At 49.6% G+C, this 20705-nt stretch overlaps 9 non-coding genes and 2 pseudogenes across 9 annotated transcripts; all 11 read right to left on the bottom strand.

The window, feature by feature from the left end:
- Positions 1-1125: 1125 nt before the first annotated feature.
- Positions 1126-1316, bottom strand: LOC142697740 (U2 spliceosomal RNA). Its single transcript, XR_012865501.1, has one exon. It is a non-coding gene; the product is annotated as a U2 spliceosomal RNA (small nuclear RNA).
- Positions 1317-2660: 1344 nt separating this feature from the next.
- LOC142697741 (U2 spliceosomal RNA) lies at positions 2661-2851 on the bottom strand. The gene has a single exon (XR_012865502.1). It is a non-coding gene; the product is annotated as a U2 spliceosomal RNA (small nuclear RNA).
- Positions 2852-4195: 1344 nt separating this feature from the next.
- LOC142697742 (U2 spliceosomal RNA) lies at positions 4196-4386 on the bottom strand. The gene has a single exon (XR_012865503.1). It is a non-coding gene; the product is annotated as a U2 spliceosomal RNA (small nuclear RNA).
- Positions 4387-5692: 1306 nt separating this feature from the next.
- On the bottom strand, positions 5693-5883 carry LOC142697743 (U2 spliceosomal RNA). Its single transcript, XR_012865504.1, has one exon. It is a non-coding gene; the product is annotated as a U2 spliceosomal RNA (small nuclear RNA).
- Positions 5884-7227: 1344 nt separating this feature from the next.
- LOC142697744 (U2 spliceosomal RNA) lies at positions 7228-7418 on the bottom strand. The gene has a single exon (XR_012865505.1). It is a non-coding gene; the product is annotated as a U2 spliceosomal RNA (small nuclear RNA).
- Positions 7419-8724: 1306 nt separating this feature from the next.
- LOC142697813 (U2 spliceosomal RNA) lies at positions 8725-8903 on the bottom strand (annotated as a pseudogene).
- Positions 8904-14454: 5551 nt separating this feature from the next.
- Positions 14455-14556, bottom strand: LOC142697842 (U2 spliceosomal RNA; annotated as a pseudogene).
- Positions 14557-15900: 1344 nt separating this feature from the next.
- LOC142697745 (U2 spliceosomal RNA) lies at positions 15901-16091 on the bottom strand. Its single transcript, XR_012865506.1, has one exon. It is a non-coding gene; the product is annotated as a U2 spliceosomal RNA (small nuclear RNA).
- Positions 16092-17447: 1356 nt separating this feature from the next.
- LOC142697746 (U2 spliceosomal RNA) lies at positions 17448-17638 on the bottom strand. Its single transcript, XR_012865507.1, has one exon. It is a non-coding gene; the product is annotated as a U2 spliceosomal RNA (small nuclear RNA).
- Positions 17639-18970: 1332 nt separating this feature from the next.
- On the bottom strand, positions 18971-19161 carry LOC142697747 (U2 spliceosomal RNA). Its single transcript, XR_012865508.1, has one exon. It is a non-coding gene; the product is annotated as a U2 spliceosomal RNA (small nuclear RNA).
- A 1344-nt stretch (positions 19162-20505) lies between these two features.
- Positions 20506-20696, bottom strand: LOC142697748 (U2 spliceosomal RNA). The gene has a single exon (XR_012865509.1). It is a non-coding gene; the product is annotated as a U2 spliceosomal RNA (small nuclear RNA).
- Positions 20697-20705: the final 9 nt, after the last annotated feature.

Below are 20705 nucleotides of genomic sequence, written 5' to 3' on the forward strand. Positions count from 1 at the left end.
ATCTACATAAAAACGCCTTCCTGGCAACGCCCAAATGCCCTCCTGCCATGCAGATAAACACTGGCAGCGGCAGCAAGTGCATGCCCACAGCCACCCCTTGTTCCTTCACACCTTGTATCAGCTGTAATCCAGTCCAGTCCAGTCCAGTGCTGCCTGCTGAGCAGCACTGACCAACACTGCCTGGGCCCAGGCTTTTATCTATCTCTGAGGCAGGCCCCATTATGATGTCAGAAAGCTGGCTCTGGAATCCTGAGGGCTCCACTATGACACGTGCAAAGTTCCGTCTGAACTTTATATAAGACGGTGCGGCTCAGTCAGTCACTCAGTGTTGCCTGAGAGGGCAACACTGCAACAGCCGGCCGCCAGGCTGTCTTTTTTTTGCACATTTATTTGCCTCCAGGAGGCCACAAGAGGGAGACAAGGGACTGCAAAATGGAAAATAGGCATCCACCAACTTTACAGACAACTTCTCTTTGCTCCTACAACCTCCATCCTTGCACAGTTTGTTATTCTTCCAGGTAACATAGTAACAAATCCAAATTGCTGCTCTCTTTGTAGGCAAGCAAGGGTTTGTTGCAACTGCAATTCTTACTTCTTCTTGGAAATGTAGGGACGACAGTACATTCCATCACATCCATCTAGTGTACACAGGTAGGTCCATTGTGGCGGGCGGGCTGCTTTAATGGCTGTTTGCTGTTCCCCCTACTCCACTCCACTATTTGACTGTGGTGCTGCATCAATCAATCAGTGGCTGGCTCAGGTGCAGCTCTTTAACCTACCTAAAAGGGAGGGCGGAGAGAAGACAAGGAAGGTGAATGAGCTGTTCCAATGTGAAATGCCGGAAACACAGAAACACAGAAGACACACACACACACACACACACACACACACACACACACACACACACACACACACACACACACACACACACACACAACAAGAGGTGGCAATGTATTAATTAATTGCATTTAATAAATGAGCTCATTATCACACATGACTGTACAAATGCATTGTCCAACAGGTGTTGAAATAATGGGATTAAAAGGGGAGATCCCATCAGAAAGACAAAAACAATAGCAAACACAAATAGCACTTTTGGAATCTGATTTTAGTCAACACATAAGGGAAGGGTGCACCGGTCCTGGAAATACTGCAATACCAGGTCAATGCGTGGAGTGGACAGAGCAAGCTCTATTTCCATCTCCCTGTTCTAAAAATCCATTTAATATATGGTCCCCAGATAGGGGACGTATCAGATATTAAACTGATAAGAACAGATACTACACTTGATCTTAGCCAAAAGGCCGAGAAGCGATAACCCGAGCGGCCCTTGCCTTGCCCGAGCCTGTCCCATACTGCTGTTCACCCCTTGCAGCGATTGATTCAGCCTACTCCTAGGCAATTCCATGGGGCCCTGCAGGCTCACACACATTTACAGCTACTAAGCGGGAGGGAGGTGAATAAAGGCCGGAGAGGAAGCTACACAGGATTTGCTTCTTTTGCTTGCACCACAATGCAGTGCTGAAAGAGGAGGAATCTACATAAAAACGCCTTCCTGGCAACGCCCAAATGCCCTCCTGCCATGCAGATAAACACTGGCAGCGGCAGCAAGTGCATGCCCACAGCCACCCCTTGTTCCTTCACACCTTGTATCAGCTGTAATCCAGTCCAGTCCAGTCCAGTGCTGCCTGCTGAGCAGCACTGACCAACACTGCCTGGGCCCAGGCTTTTATCTATCTCTGAGGCAGGCCCCATTATGATGTCAGAAAGCTGGCTCTGGAATCCTGAGGGCTCCACTATGACACGTGCAAAGTTCCGTCTGAACTTTATATAAGACGGTGCGGCTCAGTCAGTCACTCAGTGTTGCCTGAGAGGGCAACACTGCAACAGCCGGCCGCCAGGCTGTCTTTTTTTTGCACATTTATTTGCCTCCAGGAGGCCACAAGAGGGAGACAAGGGACTGCAAAATGGAAAATAGGCATCCACCAACTTTACAGACAACTTCTCTTTGCTCCTACAACCTCCATCCTTGCACAGTTTGTTATTCTTCCAGGTAACATAGTAACAAATCCAAATTGCTGCTCTCTTTGTAGGCAAGCAAGGGTTTGTTGCAACTGCAATTCTTACTTCTTCTTGGAAATGTAGGGACGACAGTACATTCCATCACATCCATCTAGTGTACACAGGTAGGTCCATTGTGGCGGGCGGGCTGCTTTAATGGCTGTTTGCTGTTCCCCCTACTCCACTCCACTATTTGACTGTGGTGCTGCATCAATCAATCAGTGGCTGGCTCAGGTGCAGCTCTTTAACCTACCTAAAAGGGAGGGCGGAGAGAAGACAAGGAAGGTGAATGAGCTGTTCCAATGTGAAATGCCGGAAACACAGAAACACAGAAGACACACACACACACACACACACACACACACACACACACACACACACACACACACACACACACACACACACACACAACAAGAGGTGGCAATGTATTAATTAATTGCATTTAATAAATGAGCTCATTATCACACATGACTGTACAAATGCATTGTCCAACAGGTGTTGAAATAATGGGATTAAAAGGGGAGATCCCATCAGAAAGACAAAAACAATAGCAAACACAAATAGCACTTTTGGAATCTGATTTTAGTCAACACATAAGGGAAGGGTGCACCGGTCCTGGAAATACTGCAATACCAGGTCAATGCGTGGAGTGGACAGAGCAAGCTCTATTTCCATCTCCCTGTTCTAAAAATCCATTTAATATATGGTCCCCAGATAGGGGACGTATCAGATATTAAACTGATAAGAACAGATACTACACTTGATCTTAGCCAAAAGGCCGAGAAGCGATAACCCGAGCGGCCCTTGCCTTGCCCGAGCCTGTCCCATACTGCTGTTCACCCCTTGCAGCGATTGATTCAGCCTACTCCTAGGCAATTCCATGGGGCCCTGCAGGCTCACACACATTTACAGCTACTAAGCGGGAGGGAGGTGAATAAAGGCCGGAGAGGAAGCTACACAGGATTTGCTTCTTTTGCTTGCACCACAATGCAGTGCTGAAAGAGGAGGAATCTACATAAAAACGCCTTCCTGGCAACGCCCAAATGCCCTCCTGCCATGCAGATAAACACTGGCAGCGGCAGCAAGTGCATGCCCACAGCCACCCCTTGTTCCTTCACACCTTGTATCAGCTGTAATCCAGTCCAGTCCAGTCCAGTGCTGCCTGCTGAGCAGCACTGACCAACACTGCCTGGGCCCAGGCTTTTATCTATCTCTGAGGCAGGCCCCATTATGATGTCAGAAAGCTGGCTCTGGAATCCTGAGGGCTCCACTATGACACGTGCAAAGTTCCGTCTGAACTTTATATAAGACGGTGCGGCTCAGTCAGTCACTCAGTGTTGCCTGAGAGGGCAACACTGCAACAGCCGGCCGCCAGGCTGTCTTTTTTTTGCACATTTATTTGCCTCCAGGAGGCCACAAGAGGGAGACAAGGGACTGCAAAATGGAAAATAGGCATCCACCAACTTTACAGACAACTTCTCTTTGCTCCTACAACCTCCATCCTTGCACAGTTTGTTATTCTTCCAGGTAACATAGTAACAAATCCAAATTGCTGCTCTCTTTGTAGGCAAGCAAGGGTTTGTTGCAACTGCAATTCTTACTTCTTCTTGGAAATGTAGGGACGACAGTACATTCCATCACATCCATCTAGTGTACACAGGTAGGTCCATTGTGGCGGGCGGGCTGCTTTAATGGCTGTTTGCTGTTCCCCCTACTCCACTCCACTATTTGACTGTGGTGCTGCATCAATCAATCAGTGGCTGGCTCAGGTGCAGCTCTTTAACCTACCTAAAAGGGAGGGCGGAGAGAAGACAAGGAAGGTGAATGAGCTGTTCCAATGTGAAATGCCGGAAACACAGAAACACAGAAGACACACACACACACACACACACACACACACACACACACACACACACACACACACACACACACACACACACACACAACAAGAGGTGGCAATGTATTAATTAATTGCATTTAATAAATGAGCTCATTATCACACATGACTGTACAAATGCATTGTCCAACAGGTGTTGAAATAATGGGATTAAAAGGGGAGATCCCATCAGAAAGACAAAAACAATAGCAAACACAAATAGCACTTTTGGAATCTGATTTTAGTCAACACATAAGGGAAGGGTGCACCGGTCCTGGAAATACTGCAATACCAGGTCAATGCGTGGAGTGGACAGAGCAAGCTCTATTTCCATCTCCCTGTTCTAAAAATCCATTTAATATATGGTCCCCAGATAGGGGACGTATCAGATATTAAACTGATAAGAACAGATACTACACTTGATCTTAGCCAAAAGGCCGAGAAGCGATAACCCGAGCGGCCCTTGCCTTGCCCGAGCCTGTCCCATACTGCTGTTCACCCCTTGCAGCGATTGATTCAGCCTACTCCTAGGCAATTCCATGGGGCCCTGCAGGCTCACACACATTTACAGCTACTAAGCGGGAGGGAGGTGAATAAAGGCCGGAGAGGAAGCTACACAGGATTTGCTTCTTTTGCTTGCACCACAATGCAGTGCTGAAAGAGGAGGAATCTACATAAAAACGCCTTCCTGGCAACGCCCAAATGCCCTCCTGCCATGCAGATAAACACTGGCAGCGGCAGCAAGTGCATGCCCACAGCCACCCCTTGTTCCTTCACACCTTGTATCAGCTGTAATCCAGTCCAGTCCAGTCCAGTGCTGCCTGCTGAGCAGCACTGACCAACACTGCCTGGGCCCAGGCTTTTATCTATCTCTGAGGCAGGCCCCATTATGATGTCAGAAAGCTGGCTCTGGAATCCTGAGGGCTCCACTATGACACGTGCAAAGTTCCGTCTGAACTTTATATAAGACGGTGCGGCTCAGTCAGTCACTCAGTGTTGCCTGAGAGGGCAACACTGCAACAGCCGGCCGCCAGGCTGTCTTTTTTTTGCACATTTATTTGCCTCCAGGAGGCCACAAGAGGGAGACAAGGGACTGCAAAATGGAAAATAGGCATCCACCAACTTTACAGACAACTTCTCTTTGCTCCTACAACCTCCATCCTTGCACAGTTTGTTATTCTTCCAGGTAACATAGTAACAAATCCAAATTGCTGCTCTCTTTGTAGGCAAGCAAGGGTTTGTTGCAACTGCAATTCTTACTTCTTCTTGGAAATGTAGGGACGACAGTACATTCCATCACATCCATCTAGTGTACACAGGTAGGTCCATTGTGGCGGGCGGGCTGCTTTAATGGCTGTTTGCTGTTCCCCCTACTCCACTCCACTATTTGACTGTGGTGCTGCATCAATCAATCAGTGGCTGGCTCAGGTGCAGCTCTTTAACCTACCTAAAAGGGAGGGCGGAGAGAAGACAAGGAAGGTGAATGAGCTGTTCCAATGTGAAATGCCGGAAACACAGAAACACAGAAGACACACACACACACACACACACACACACACACACACAACAAGAGGTGGCAATGTATTAATTAATTGCATTTAATAAATGAGCTCATTATCACACATGACTGTACAAATGCATTGTCCAACAGGTGTTGAAATAATGGGATTAAAAGGGGAGATCCCATCAGAAAGACAAAAACAATAGCAAACACAAATAGCACTTTTGGAATCTGATTTTAGTCAACACATAAGGGAAGGGTGCACCGGTCCTGGAAATACTGCAATACCAGGTCAATGCGTGGAGTGGACAGAGCAAGCTCTATTTCCATCTCCCTGTTCTAAAAATCCATTTAATATATGGTCCCCAGATAGGGGACGTATCAGATATTAAACTGATAAGAACAGATACTACACTTGATCTTAGCCAAAAGGCCGAGAAGCGATAACCCGAGCGGCCCTTGCCTTGCCCGAGCCTGTCCCATACTGCTGTTCACCCCTTGCAGCGATTGATTCAGCCTACTCCTAGGCAATTCCATGGGGCCCTGCAGGCTCACACACATTTACAGCTACTAAGCGGGAGGGAGGTGAATAAAGGCCGGAGAGGAAGCTACACAGGATTTGCTTCTTTTGCTTGCACCACAATGCAGTGCTGAAAGAGGAGGAATCTACATAAAAACGCCTTCCTGGCAACGCCCAAATGCCCTCCTGCCATGCAGATAAACACTGGCAGCGGCAGCAAGTGCATGCCCACAGCCACCCCTTGTTCCTTCACACCTTGTATCAGCTGTAATCCAGTCCAGTCCAGTCCAGTGCTGCCTGCTGAGCAGCACTGACCAACACTGCCTGGGCCCAGGCTTTTATCTATCTCTGAGGCAGGCCCCATTATGATGTCAGAAAGCTGGCTCTGGAATCCTGAGGGCTCCACTATGACACGTGCAAAGTTCCGTCTGAACTTTATATAAGACGGTGCGGCTCAGTCAGTCACTCAGTGTTGCCTGAGAGGGCAACACTGCAACAGCCGGCCGCCAGGCTGTCTTTTTTTTGCACATTTATTTGCCTCCAGGAGGCCACAAGAGGGAGACAAGGGACTGCAAAATGGAAAATAGGCATCCACCAACTTTACAGACAACTTCTCTTTGCTCCTACAACCTCCATCCTTGCACAGTTTGTTATTCTTCCAGGTAACATAGTAACAAATCCAAATTGCTGCTCTCTTTGTAGGCAAGCAAGGGTTTGTTGCAACTGCAATTCTTACTTCTTCTTGGAAATGTAGGGACGACAGTACATTCCATCACATCCATCTAGTGTACACAGGTAGGTCCATTGTGGCGGGCGGGCTGCTTTAATGGCTGTTTGCTGTTCCCCCTACTCCACTCCACTATTTGACTGTGGTGCTGCATCAATCAATCAGTGGCTGGCTCAGGTGCAGCTCTTTAACCTACCTAAAAGGGAGGGCGGAGAGAAGACAAGGAAGGTGAATGAGCTGTTCCAATGTGAAATGCCGGAAACACAGAAACACAGAAGACACACACACACACACACACACACACACACACACACACACACACACACACACACACACACACACACACACACACAACAAGAGGTGGCAATGTATTAATTAATTGCATTTAATAAATGAGCTCATTATCACACATGACTGTACAAATGCATTGTCCAACAGGTGTTGAAATAATGGGATTAAAAGGGGAGATCCCATCAGAAAGACAAAAACAATAGCAAACACAAATAGCACTTTTGGAATCTGATTTTAGTCAACACATAAGGGAAGGGTGCACCGGTCCTGGAAATACTGCAATACCAGGTCAATGCGTGGAGTGGACAGAGCAAGCTCTATTTCCATCTCCCTGTTCTAAAAATCCATTTAATATATGGTCCCCAGATAGGGGACGTATCAGATATTAAACTGATAAGAACAGATACTACACTTGATCTTAGCCAAAAGGCCGAGAAGCGATAACCCGAGCGGCCCTTGCCTTGCCCGAGCCTGTCCCATACTGCTGTTCACCCCTTGCAGCGATTGATTCAGCCTACTCCTAGGCAATTCCATGGGGCCCTGCAGGCTCACACACATTTACAGCTACTAAGCGGGAGGGAGGTGAATAAAGGCCGGAGAGGAAGCTACACAGGATTTGCTTCTTTTGCTTGCACCACAATGCAGTGCTGAAAGAGGAGGAATCTACATAAAAACGCCTTCCTGGCAACGCCCAAATGCCCTCCTGCCATGCAGATAAACACTGGCAGCGGCAGCAAGTGCATGCCCACAGCCACCCCTTGTTCCTTCACACCTTGTATCAGCTGTAATCCAGTCCAGTCCAGTCCAGTGCTGCCTGCTGAGCAGCACTGACCAACACTGCCTGGGCCCAGGCTTTTATCTATCTCTGAGGCAGGCCCCATTATGATGTCAGAAAGCTGGCTCTGGAATCCTGAGGGCTCCACTATGACACGTGCAAAGTTCCGTCTGAACTTTATATAAGACGGTGCGGCTCAGTCAGTCACTCAGTGTTGCCTGAGAGGGCAACACTGCAACAGCCGGCCGCCAGGCTGTCTTTTTTTTGCACATTTATTTGCCTCCAGGAGGCCACAAGAGGGAGACAAGGGACTGCAAAATGGAAAATAGGCATCCACCAACTTTACAGACAACTTCTCTTTGCTCCTACAACCTCCATCCTTGCACAGTTTGTTATTCTTCCAGGTAACATAGTAACAAATCCAAATTGCTGCTCTCTTTGTAGGCAAGCAAGGGTTTGTTGCAACTGCAATTCTTACTTCTTCTTGGAAATGTAGGGACGACAGTACATTCCATCACATCCATCTAGTGTACACAGGTAGGTCCATTGTGGCGGGCGGGCTGCTTTAATGGCTGTTTGCTGTTCCCCCTACTCCACTCCACTATTTGACTGTGGTGCTGCATCAATCAATCAGTGGCTGGCTCAGGTGCAGCTCTTTAACCTACCTAAAAGGGAGGGCGGAGAGAAGACAAGGAAGGTGAATGAGCTGTTCCAATGTGAAATGCCGGAAACACAGAAACACAGAAGACACACACACACACACACACACACACACACACACACAACAAGAGGTGGCAATGTATTAATTAATTGCATTTAATAAATGAGCTCATTATCACACATGACTGTACAAATGCATTGTCCAACAGGTGTTGAAATAATGGGATTAAAAGGGGAGATCCCATCAGAAAGACAAAAACAATAGCAAACACAAATAGCACTTTTGGAATCTGATTTTAGTCAACACATAAGGGAAGGGTGCACCGGTCCTGGAAATACTGCAATACCAGGTCAATGCGTGGAGTGGACAGAGCAAGCTCTATTTCCATCTCCCTGTTCTAAAAATCCATTTAATATATGGTCCCCAGATAGGGGACGTATCAGATATTAAACTGATAAGAACAGATTTTTTTTTTTTGATTGAAAATTGCTTTATTGACAATCAATCGTCATCATACAAACATTACTGCGACGCAGCGCAAGCCATGAAGCAGCAAATAATAAATAATAACAGTCGTCAAACATAACATGACAGTATAATACACAGTACAGGCTAGCCTATGCTATACATTACACCACATGCTACACTAACATTCTTGCATTCACTAAAGCCAAACAACAAAGCATTACAGACAAGTGATGGGATAGGGGAGTGGGTAGGAGGGGATAGGGAAGGGGGAAATCACAGGCCCGAAGCTTTATTGAAAGACAACACACAAGAAGGGAGAGTGGGGGGAAGGGGAGTATCAGTCCTCTTCCTCATCGACGTCCGGGCTGTCCCAGGTGGAATAGTCTCTGAGCAGGCTGTGGATCAGCCTGCGGCAGTCCTGGACGGACACACTCTCTCTCCGCAAAATCAGACGGTTCCTGGCGAACCATATAGCGTCCTTAAAGCAGTTCATAAGGCGCCAGGCTTCCTGGATTGCTCCATCCGTGGTATTCCCAGGAAATAGTCCATAAAGTACCGAGCGGTACGACAGTCTGTTCCTGGGTACTGAGTCCTTGAGTTCATGTTCCAAGGCTTTCAACAGACCCTGTGCAAAGGGGCACTGCCAGAAAATGTGCAAAGATGTTTCCTCCGTGAAGGGGCACCTGGGGCAGTACCGGGTCTTGCACAGGTTGCGGGCATGCATGAATGACCTAAGAGGCAGTCCTCCCTGGATGGCCATCCATGAAATGTCCTTGTGCCCGTTGGTCAACCTGCCAGATGACACGTTAGTCCAAACAGTCTCCAACGTGTCGGCATGAAGCCCTGGAACAGACTCCAGTGAGTCCTTTGCTCTGATGTGCTTGTGGATCGTCTTAGGTTTCCACAAGTCGGGCTTAAGACCCTCCAGTTGATGCTCCCTCACAAACCGGACGACATCTCCGTAGAACCAGGGAGCGTGCCAGTTGTAAGGGAAGGAGCTGTCCCACTTGTCCCAGCCAAAACCTCGCCAGAGGGGAAGGAGGAAGTAGCGGGACATGGCCTTGCCCGCAGAGCCGTTTGCTGTCCTCAGAGTCCTACGAACACAGTCACATACAAAAGCGATCCGCAGCAGAGTGGGAATGTCGGGTATACCCTTCCCACCTTTGCGGGGCTCCTTGTACATAACAGTCCGCTTTACTCTGTCCATTTTCGAGCCCCAGATGAAGTGAAACACAGTCCTGGTAATGGCCCTCGAGACGGTGGCAAGAGGGGGCCATGCCTGTGCAGTGTATTGTAGCACAGGCAAGACTTCGTTACGCAGGACCATTGCTTTGCCCTCAATAGTGAGTTGTCTGAGGCTCCACAGTCCGATCCTTTGGTTGACTTTGGCCAAGCGTTCTTCCCACGACTTTAGGGCTGCACCTTCCTTACCGAACCAGACTCCCAGAATTTTGATGAAGTCCGGCTTGATAGTAAACGGGAAGGAGGCAGGAGAAGGCAGGTACCACTTTCCGAAGAGCATGGCTTCCGACTTCCCGCAGTTGACTTTTGCCCCTGACGCGCGTCCGAACTCCTCACAGGTCTGGACGAGTGCAGTCACCGAACTCTGGTCAGCGCAGAAGACGGTCACGTCGTCCATGTACAGCGAGCATTTGACCTCGAAGTGTCCTGGACCTGGTGCGGTGATCCCTCTGATCTCTCCATTCTGCCGGATAGCCTCTGCGAAGAGCTCTATAACACAAACAAAAAGGAGAGGTGAAAGAGGACAGCCTTGTCTAACCCCCGACGATACAGGAAAGGGGTCAGTCTTCCAGCCGTTCACCAGCACCGAGCTGTAAATGTCGCAATACATCAGGTTAACATACAAACAGAACAACCTGCCAAGCCGCAGCCTACGCAGAGCCTTACCCATGAATTCGTGAGAGACCCGGTCAAAAGCCTTCTCCTGATCCAGACTGACCAGGGCCGCGTGTGTACGGCGGCTTTGCATGTAATGCACCGTGTCCCTCACCAGGGCAAGACTGTCGGCCACCCTACGGCCAGGAATGCCGCAGGTTTGGTCCGATCCGATGATCTGTCCGATGACAACCTTCAGTCTGTTGGTCAATACTTTGGCGAGGATCTTGTAGTCCACGTTCAGGAGAGAGATGGGACGCCAGTTTTTCAGGTCACATCTCTCCCCCTTCCGCTTATACAAGATCGTGATCATGCCTTCTCTCAAGGACGGTGGCATTCTACCCTCCACCACCATCTCCTCATAGAGCTCCAGCAGGTCCGGACAGATCAAGTCCCCCAGCGCTACATAGAGCTCTGCTGGGAGACCATCACTGCCCGGGGTCCTGCCGGGTCTGAAGGATTTAGCGGCAGAGAGCAGTTCCTCCACCGTCAGGGGTACGTCCATAGCCTCCGTACCTGCAGGATCAAGATGATTAGTGATACCTGACAGGAATTTATCGGCGGCTTCGGGGTCAGTGGTTTTCCGGGAGTAGAGGCTTCGGTAGTAGTCTGTGACGACTCCCATCACCTCCTTCTTCCCAGAATGCATGTTTCCGGTCTCATCTCGGAGTTCCTTCAGGGGCGTGTGGCCGGCATGGAGTTTCCTGAAAAAGAACGAGTTACATTTCTCACCCTTCTCCAGGTTCTCCACCTTGGACCGAAAGATAATTCGCTTGGATTCCTCCTCAAAGTGCCTTTTCAGGCCCTTTTTGGCTTCCTCCAGCTCCTTCCTGACGTCCCAGCCGCATTGAAGGAGGTCTTGCAGGGATCGCAGCTGACGCTGCATCTCTCTGAAGTCTCTCTTCCTCTCACACGCCTGTTGACGACTTTTTGCCTGAAAGAAACAACGAAATTCAACTTTAACATATTCCCACCAGTCACAGGTTTTGTCAAAGAAAACTTTATCATTCCTCCAAACAATATAGGCGTCTCTAAGTTCCGCCAGTACCTCCTCTCTTTCCAGCAGGGCACAATTCAGCTTCCAGGAGCCAGGGCCGGGAGGAAAACCGTGGCCGATGGCACCCTGGAAGAGAATGGCCCTGTGGTCAGAGAAGAAGCAGGGGATCATGGAGTGCCCATGCTGCTTGACTGCCCGGGAGGTGAACACAAAGTCAATCCGAGAACGAAGTGAGCCATCGGGTCGGCTCCATGAATAGTTCACAGAGCCGATCCCCATGGAGCCCACAACGTCCTGCAAGGATGCTTCGGTTACCATCTCGATAAGCAGTTTGGAACTGACATCCAGCTTGATTGAAGTGCCGGAACTTCGTCCATCCTCTTCGATGGGGCAGTTGAAGTCCCCGGCCATCACCACTGCCCTAGTGGTGGCGAGCTGGGTCCGCAGGGTCTGGAATAGTTCCAGGCGCTCAGCCTTCATAGGGGGAGCGTACACGTTGATGAGCCTAATCGGCTCTCCCGCCCAGGAACCGTCTACGACCAACAAGCGGCCGCAGACGAGCTCCTGGACAGAGTCAACAGTAAATACGCTTCCCCTAATCAGGATGGCAACCCCTGCAGACTTACAGTCGCCCCCACCAGACCAGTAGGACGGGCCATGGGTCCACTGCCTGGCCAGGTGATGATATGACCTGGAAGAGGGGAGAGTACATTCCTGCAGCATAAATATATCACTCGACTGCTTGGAAAGAAAAGTTAGCACCATCTGACATCTAGTCCTATCTCTAACACTCCTCACATTGAGGCTAAAGATGTTAAGTTTAGCAGCCATGGGGGAGAATAAAGAAGGTTAGTGCAAACGATACACCTTAGTTACCAGTCCGGTCGGGCGGATCCTCCTCGCCTGGCGGGTCCGAAAGATCCAGCAGGCCCTCTGACAAAAATTGTTCCAGGATTGTAGCCACCTGGATGTCTGTTGTGAAGTCGATGACCTCAGGTTCAGACACGAGTTCCTCCACCATCTGCTCCATTTCCTCCTGCTGCGCAAGGGAATCTTCGCAGATTTCCACGACTTGTCGCTTTGAGGACTCAGCCGCTGGGCTGTCCCTCACCTTTCTCTTCCTCTGGATGGCACCTGAGGAGACAAGAGGGGGAAAATCCTCCAGGGAGAGGACTCCAGCAGCTGGAGAGGAAGATGTTAGTGCTGCTGGAGCTGGGGAGAAGGGAGGCTGGGTTGGGAGAGGTGCAGGTGACAGGACCACTGAGATGGGTGGGTAGGAGAAGGTGAGAGCCTCAGTGGGGGTGACAGGGGTTGGGGACGGGGGGGTGGGGAGGGCCGGGCGAGGGAGGGTGGGAAGGGTAGGGCGAGGGAGGGCCGGGAGAGGGGGGGGAGGGACTGTCGTCTTCTTACCATCCTTCTTTTTCCCGGTCTTCTGTGCCGCTGGAGCTCTGGCTGGGGCGGGGTTCCCTCTGGCTGGAGCTTTCGCTGCTACAGTTGCCCAGGATCGATCCCTCTTCGGGCAGTCCTTGTAAGAGTGGGCTGCTTGTCCGCAGAGGTTGCACATTGTCCGTTTCGGGCAGTCTTTGGTCTCGTGTCCTGTTACCCGGCAGTTCTTGCAGGCGTCCTCCTTGCAGTCCTTCATCGAATGACCCTTCTTGCTGCATCTCCTGCAGATCTGCGGCATGTCCGGGTAGTAGATGAGGCCGTAGGAGTTGCCCAGCGAGAATGACTGGGGCAGGTGCTGGAGGCCGTCTTCCGCGCTTGAATCCTTGTTGAGTCGGACGATTACCGACCACTTGCCAGTCCAGAAGCCGAGTCCGTTCAGGATGTGGGTGGGTTCCCTCACCACTGTGCAGAACCGCTTCAGGAGCGTGGTGATGTCTTTGCCGGGGGTGTGTGGGTTCCGCATTGAGACCGTCACCCGCCTTTCCTCTCTTTGGACAGGGCAGTTGCCCACAAAGCGAGAGAAAGGGGATTCAGGCCTCGCCGCTTTCACCATCTCCCAGTACCTTCTGCAGATGTTGATCGAAGCGAAGGTCACGAAGAACATCCCGGTCATGAAGGCCTGGATGCTGATGGTCTCCGGCTTAGCGAAGCCCTGGTCCAGGAGCATCTTCTGGCAGAACACTTCTTCCGTCATGTCCGGCACTCTCCCGTCCACCTCCTTCAGCTTCAGGGCCACCGTCTGCTTCATCCAGGGCTCCAGGGTTGGAGCAGCCTGGTTCGGCTTCCTGGTGGCCTGTCCGCTTGAGGAGGCTTCAGGAGGAGATGTCCTGGCCTGGGCCGGCTCACCTGGTCCATCAGCCTTCTCCTTCTGGGTGGCAGGGTTGCTGGTTGAGGCCATGGCTTCTTCCAGCTGTTCCTGTCGCTTGGGGAGGATCTTCGATAGCTCTTTCCCGAAGGGGGCGGAGCTATGCAAATCTTCTCCTTGCTGGCCGAGGTTCTTCCACGAAATTTCTTCCGCAGCGGTTCCTCGTCGAGCTTCTTCTTCTGCGGCCGAGCTTCTTCGAAGATCCCCTTCAGCAGCGGCTCTTCTCCGAAGTTCTCCTTCTTCTTCCCGGCAGCGATCTCCCGGAGCTTCTTCCTCGATGGCGGCTTCTCCCTTCTGGATCGTCGTCTTCGCTGGTTCTTCTCCGCAGTTCGTCGCCGGCTTCGTCTGGAACGCTCTTGGATCGCTAAGCTAGTGTTTATAGCCCCCAGTGGTTCTCCGAGCTATCTATCCTTACAAGGACTGATAAGAACAGATACTACACTTGATCTTAGCCAAAAGGCCGAGAAGCGATAACCCGAGCGGCCCTTGCCTTGCCCGAGCCTGTCCCATACTGCTGTTCACCCCTTGCAGCGATTGATTCAGCCTACTCCTAGGCAATTCCATGGGGCCCTGCAGGCTCACACACATTTACAGCTACTAAGCGGGAGGGAGGTGAATAAAGGCCGGAGAGGAAGCTACACAGGATTTGCTTCTTTTGCTTGCACCACAATGCAGTGCTGAAAGAGGAGGAATCTACATAAAAACGCCTTCCTGGCAACGCCCAAATGCCCTCCTGCCATGCAGATAAACACTGGCAGCGGCAGCAAGTGCATGCCCACAGCCACCCCTTGTTCCTTCACACCTTGTATCAGCTGTAATCCAGTCCAGTCCAGTCCAGTGCTGCCTGCTGAGCAGCACTGACCAACACTGCCTGGGCCCAGGCTTTTATCTATCTCTGAGGCAGGCCCCATTATGATGTCAGAAAGCTGGCTCTGGAATCCTGAGGGCTCCACTATGACACGTGCAAAGTTCCGTCTGAACTTTATATAAGACGGTGCGGCTCAGTCAGTCACTCAGTGTTGCCTGAGAGGGCAACACTGCAACAGCCGGCCGCCAGGCTGTCTTTTTTTTGCACATTTATTTGCCTCCAGGAGGCCACAAGAGGGAGACAAGGGACTGCAAAATGGAAAATAGGCATCCACCAACTTTACAGACAACTTCTCTTTGCTCCTACAACCTCCATCCTTGCACAGTTTGTTATTCTTCCAGGTAACATAGTAACAAATCCAAATTGCTGCTCTCTTTGTAGGCAAGCAAGGGTTTGTTGCAACTGCAATTCTTACTTCTTCTTGGAAATGTAGGGACGACAGTACATTCCATCACATCCATCTAGTGTACACAGGTAGGTCCATTGTGGCGGGCGGGCTGCTTTAATGGCTGTTTGCTGTTCCCCCTACTCCACTCCACTATTTGACTGTGGTGCTGCATCAATCAATCAGTGGCTGGCTCAGGTGCAGCTCTTTAACCTACCTAAAAGGGAGGGCGGAGAGAAGACAAGGAAGGTGAATGAGCTGTTCCAATGTGAAATGCCGGAAACACAGAAACACAGAAGACACACACACACACACACACACACACACACACACACACACACACACACACACACACACACACACACACACACACAACAAGAGGTGGCAATGTATTAATTAATTGCATTTAATAAATGAGCTCATTATCACACATGACTGTACAAATGCATTGTCCAACAGGTGTTGAAATAATGGGATTAAAAGGGGAGATCCCATCAGAAAGACAAAAACAATAGCAAACACAAATAGCACTTTTGGAATCTGATTTTAGTCAACACATAAGGGAAGGGTGCACCGGTCCTGGAAATACTGCAATACCAGGTCAATGCGTGGAGTGGACAGAGCAAGCTCTATTTCCATCTCCCTGTTCTAAAAATCCATTTAATATATGGTCCCCAGATAGGGGACGTATCAGATATTAAACTGATAAGAACAGATACTACACTTGATCTTAGCCAAAAGGCCGAGAAGCGATAACCCGAGCGGCCCTTGCCTTGCCCGAGCCTGTCCCATACTGCTGTTCACCCCTTGCAGCGATTGATTCAGCCTACTCCTAGGCAATTCCATGGGGCCCTGCAGGCTCACACACATTTACAGCTACTAAGCGGGAGGGAGGTGAATAAAGGCCGGAGAGGAAGCTACACAGGATTTGCTTCTTTTGCTTGCACCACAATGCAGTGCTGAAAGAGGAGGAATCTACATAAAAACGCCTTCCTGGCAACGCCCAAATGCCCTCCTGCCATGCAGATAAACACTGGCAGCGGCAGCAAGTGCATGCCCACAGCCACCCCTTGTTCCTTCACACCTTGTATCAGCTGTAATCCAGTCCAGTCCAGTCCAGTGCTGCCTGCTGAGCAGCACTGACCAACACTGCCTGGGCCCAGGCTTTTATCTATCTCTGAGGCAGGCCCCATTATGATGTCAGAAAGCTGGCTCTGGAATCCTGAGGGCTCCACTATGACACGTGCAAAGTTCCGTCTGAACTTTATATAAGACGGTGCGGCTCAGTCAGTCACTCAGTGTTGCCTGAGAGGGCAACACTGCAACAGCCGGCCGCCAGGCTGTCTTTTTTTTGCACATTTATTTGCCTCCAGGAGGCCACAAGAGGGAGACAAGGGACTGCAAAATGGAAAATAGGCATCCACCAACTTTACAGACAACTTCTCTTTGCTCCTACAACCTCCATCCTTGCACAGTTTGTTATTCTTCCAGGTAACATAGTAACAAATCCAAATTGCTGCTCTCTTTGTAGGCAAGCAAGGGTTTGTTGCAACTGCAATTCTTACTTCTTCTTGGAAATGTAGGGACGACAGTACATTCCATCACATCCATCTAGTGTACACAGGTAGGTCCATTGTGGCGGGCGGGCTGCTTTAATGGCTGTTTGCTGTTCCCCCTACTCCACTCCACTATTTGACTGTGGTGCTGCATCAATCAATCAGTGGCTGGCTCAGGTGCAGCTCTTTAACCTACCTAAAAGGGAGGGCGGAGAGAAGACAAGGAAGGTGAATGAGCTGTTCCAATGTGAAATGCCGGAAACACAGAAACACAGAAGACACACACACACACACACACACACACACACACACACACACACACACACACACACACACACACACACACACACACACACACACACACAACAAGAGGTGGCAATGTATTAATTAATTGCATTTAATAAATGAGCTCATTATCACACATGACTGTACAAATGCATTGTCCAACAGGTGTTGAAATAATGGGATTAAAAGGGGAGATCCCATCAGAAAGACAAAAACAATAGCAAACACAAATAGCACTTTTGGAATCTGATTTTAGTCAACACATAAGGGAAGGGTGCACCGGTCCTGGAAATACTGCAATACCAGGTCAATGCGTGGAGTGGACAGAGCAAGCTCTATTTCCATCTCCCTGTTCTAAAAATCCATTTAATATATGGTCCCCAGATAGGGGACGTATCAGATATTAAACTGATAAGAACAGATACTACACTTGATCTTAGCCAAAAGGCCGAGAAGCGATAACCCGAGCGGCCCTTGCCTTGCCCGAGCCTGTCCCATACTGCTGTTCACCCCTTGCAGCGATTGATTCAGCCTACTCCTAGGCAATTCCATGGGGCCCTGCAGGCTCACACACATTTACAGCTACTAAGCGGGAGGGAGGTGAATAAAGGCCGGAGAGGAAGCTACACAGGATTTGCTTCTTTTGCTTGCACCACAATGCAGTGCTGAAAGAGGAGGAATCTACATAAAAACGCCTTCCTGGCAACGCCCAAATGCCCTCCTGCCATGCAGATAAACACTGGCAGCGGCAGCAAGTGCATGCCCACAGCCACCCCTTGTTCCTTCACACCTTGTATCAGCTGTAATCCAGTCCAGTCCAGTCCAGTGCTGCCTGCTGAGCAGCACTGACCAACACTGCCTGGGCCCAGGCTTTTATCTATCTCTGAGGCAGGCCCCATTATGATGTCAGAAAGCTGGCTCTGGAATCCTGAGGGCTCCACTATGACACGTGCAAAGTTCCGTCTGAACTTTATATAAGACGGTGCGGCTCAGTCAGTCACTCAGTGTTGCCTGAGAGGGCAACACTGCAACAGCCGGCCGCCAGGCTGTCTTTTTTTTGCACATTTATTTGCCTCCAGGAGGCCACAAGAGGGAGACAAGGGACTGCAAAATGGAAAATAGGCATCCACCAACTTTACAGACAACTTCTCTTTGCTCCTACAACCTCCATCCTTGCACAGTTTGTTATTCTTCCAGGTAACATAGTAACAAATCCAAATTGCTGCTCTCTTTGTAGGCAAGCAAGGGTTTGTTGCAACTGCAATTCTTACTTCTTCTTGGAAATGTAGGGACGACAGTACATTCCATCACATCCATCTAGTGTACACAGGTAGGTCCATTGTGGCGGGCGGGCTGCTTTAATGGCTGTTTGCTGTTCCCCCTACTCCACTCCACTATTTGACTGTGGTGCTGCATCAATCAATCAGTGGCTGGCTCAGGTGCAGCTCTTTAACCTACCTAAAAGGGAGGGCGGAGAGAAGACAAGGAAGGTGAATGAGCTGTTCCAATGTGAAATGCCGGAAACACAGAAACACAGAAGACACACACACACACACACACACACACACACACACACACACACACACACACACACACACACACAACAAGAGGTGGCAATGTATTAATTAATTGCATTTAATAAATGAGCTCATTATCACACATGACTGTACAAATGCATTGTCCAACAGGTGTTGAAATAATGGGATTAAAAGGGGAGATCCCATCAGAAAGACAAAAACAATAGCAAACACAAATAGCACTTTTGGAATCTGATTTTAGTCAACACATAAGGGAAGGGTGCACCGGTCCTGGAAATACTGCAATACCAGGTCAATGCGTGGAGTGGACAGAGCAAGCTCTATTTCCATCTCCCTGTTCTAAAAATCCATTTAATATATGGTCCCCAGATAGGGGACGTATCAGATATTAAACTGATAAGAACAGATACTACACTTGATCTTAGCCAAAAGGCCGAGAAGCGATAACCCGAGCGGCCCTTGCCTTGCCCGAGCCTGTCCCATACTGCTGTTCACCCCTTGCAGCGATTGATTCAGCCTACTCCTAGGCAATTCCATGGGGCCCTGCAGGCTCACACACATTTACAGCTACTAAGCGGGAGGGAGGTGAATAAAGGCCGGAGAGGAAGCTACACAGGATTTGCTTCTTTTGCTTGCACCACAATGCAGTGCTGAAAGAGGAGGAATCTACATAAAAACGCCTTCCTGGCAACGCCCAAATGCCCTCCTGCCATGCAGATAAACACTGGCAGCGGCAGCAAGTGCATGCCCACAGCCACCCCTTGTTCCTTCACACCTTGTATCAGCTGTAATCCAGTCCAGTCCAGTCCAGTGCTGCCTGCTGAGCAGCACTGACCAACACTGCCTGGGCCCAGGCTTTTATCTATCTCTGAGGCAGGCCCCATTATGATGTCAGAAAGCTGGCTCTGGAATCCTGAGGGCTCCACTATGACACGTGCAAAGTTCCGTCTGAACTTTATATAAGACGGTGCGGCTCAGTCAGTCACTCAGTGTTGCCTGAGAGGGCAACACTGCAACAGCCGGCCGCCAGGCTGTCTTTTTTTTGCACATTTATTTGCCTCCAGGAGGCCACAAGAGGGAGACAAGGGACTGCAAAATGGAAAATAGGCATCCACCAACTTTACAGACAACTTCTCTTTGCTCCTACAACCTCCATCCTTGCACAGTTTGTTATTCTTCCAGGTAACATAGTAACAAATCCAAATTGCTGCTCTCTTTGTAGGCAAGCAAGGGTTTGTTGCAACTGCAATTCTTACTTCTTCTTGGAAATGTAGGGACGACAGTACATTCCATCACATCCATCTAGTGTACACAGGTAGGTCCATTGTGGCGGGCGGGCTGCTTTAATGGCTGTTTGCTGTTCCCCCTACTCCACTCCACTATTTGACTGTGGTGCTGCATCAATCAATCAGTGGCTGGCTCAGGTGCAGCTCTTTAACCTACCTAAAAGGGAGGGCGGAGAGAAGACAAGGAAGGTGAATGAGCTGTTCCAATGTGAAATGCCGGAAACACAGAAACACAGAAGACACACACACACACACACACACACACACACACACACACACACACACACACACACACACACACACACACACACACAACAAGAGGTGGCAATGTATTAATTAATTGCATTTAATAAATGAGCTCATTATCACACATGACTGTACAAATGCATTGTCCAACAGGTGTTGAAATAATGGGATTAAAAGGGGAGATCCCATCAGAAAGACAAAAACAATAGCAAACACAAATAGCACTTTTGGAATCTGATTTTAGTCAACACATAAGGGAAGGGTGCACCGGTCCTGGAAATACTGCAATACCAGGTCAATGCGTGGAGTGGACAGAGCAAGCTCTATTTCCATCTCCCTGTTCTAAAAATCCATTTAATATATGGTCCCCAGATAGGGGACGTATCAGATATTAAACTGATAAGAACAGATACTACACTTGATCTTAGCCAAAAGGCCGAGAAGCGATAACCCGAGC

The sequence above is a fragment of the Rhinoderma darwinii genome (assembly GCF_050947455.1).
Source record: "Rhinoderma darwinii isolate aRhiDar2 chromosome 5 unlocalized genomic scaffold, aRhiDar2.hap1 SUPER_5_unloc_9, whole genome shotgun sequence".
NCBI lineage: Eukaryota > Metazoa > Chordata > Amphibia > Anura > Rhinodermatidae > Rhinoderma > Rhinoderma darwinii.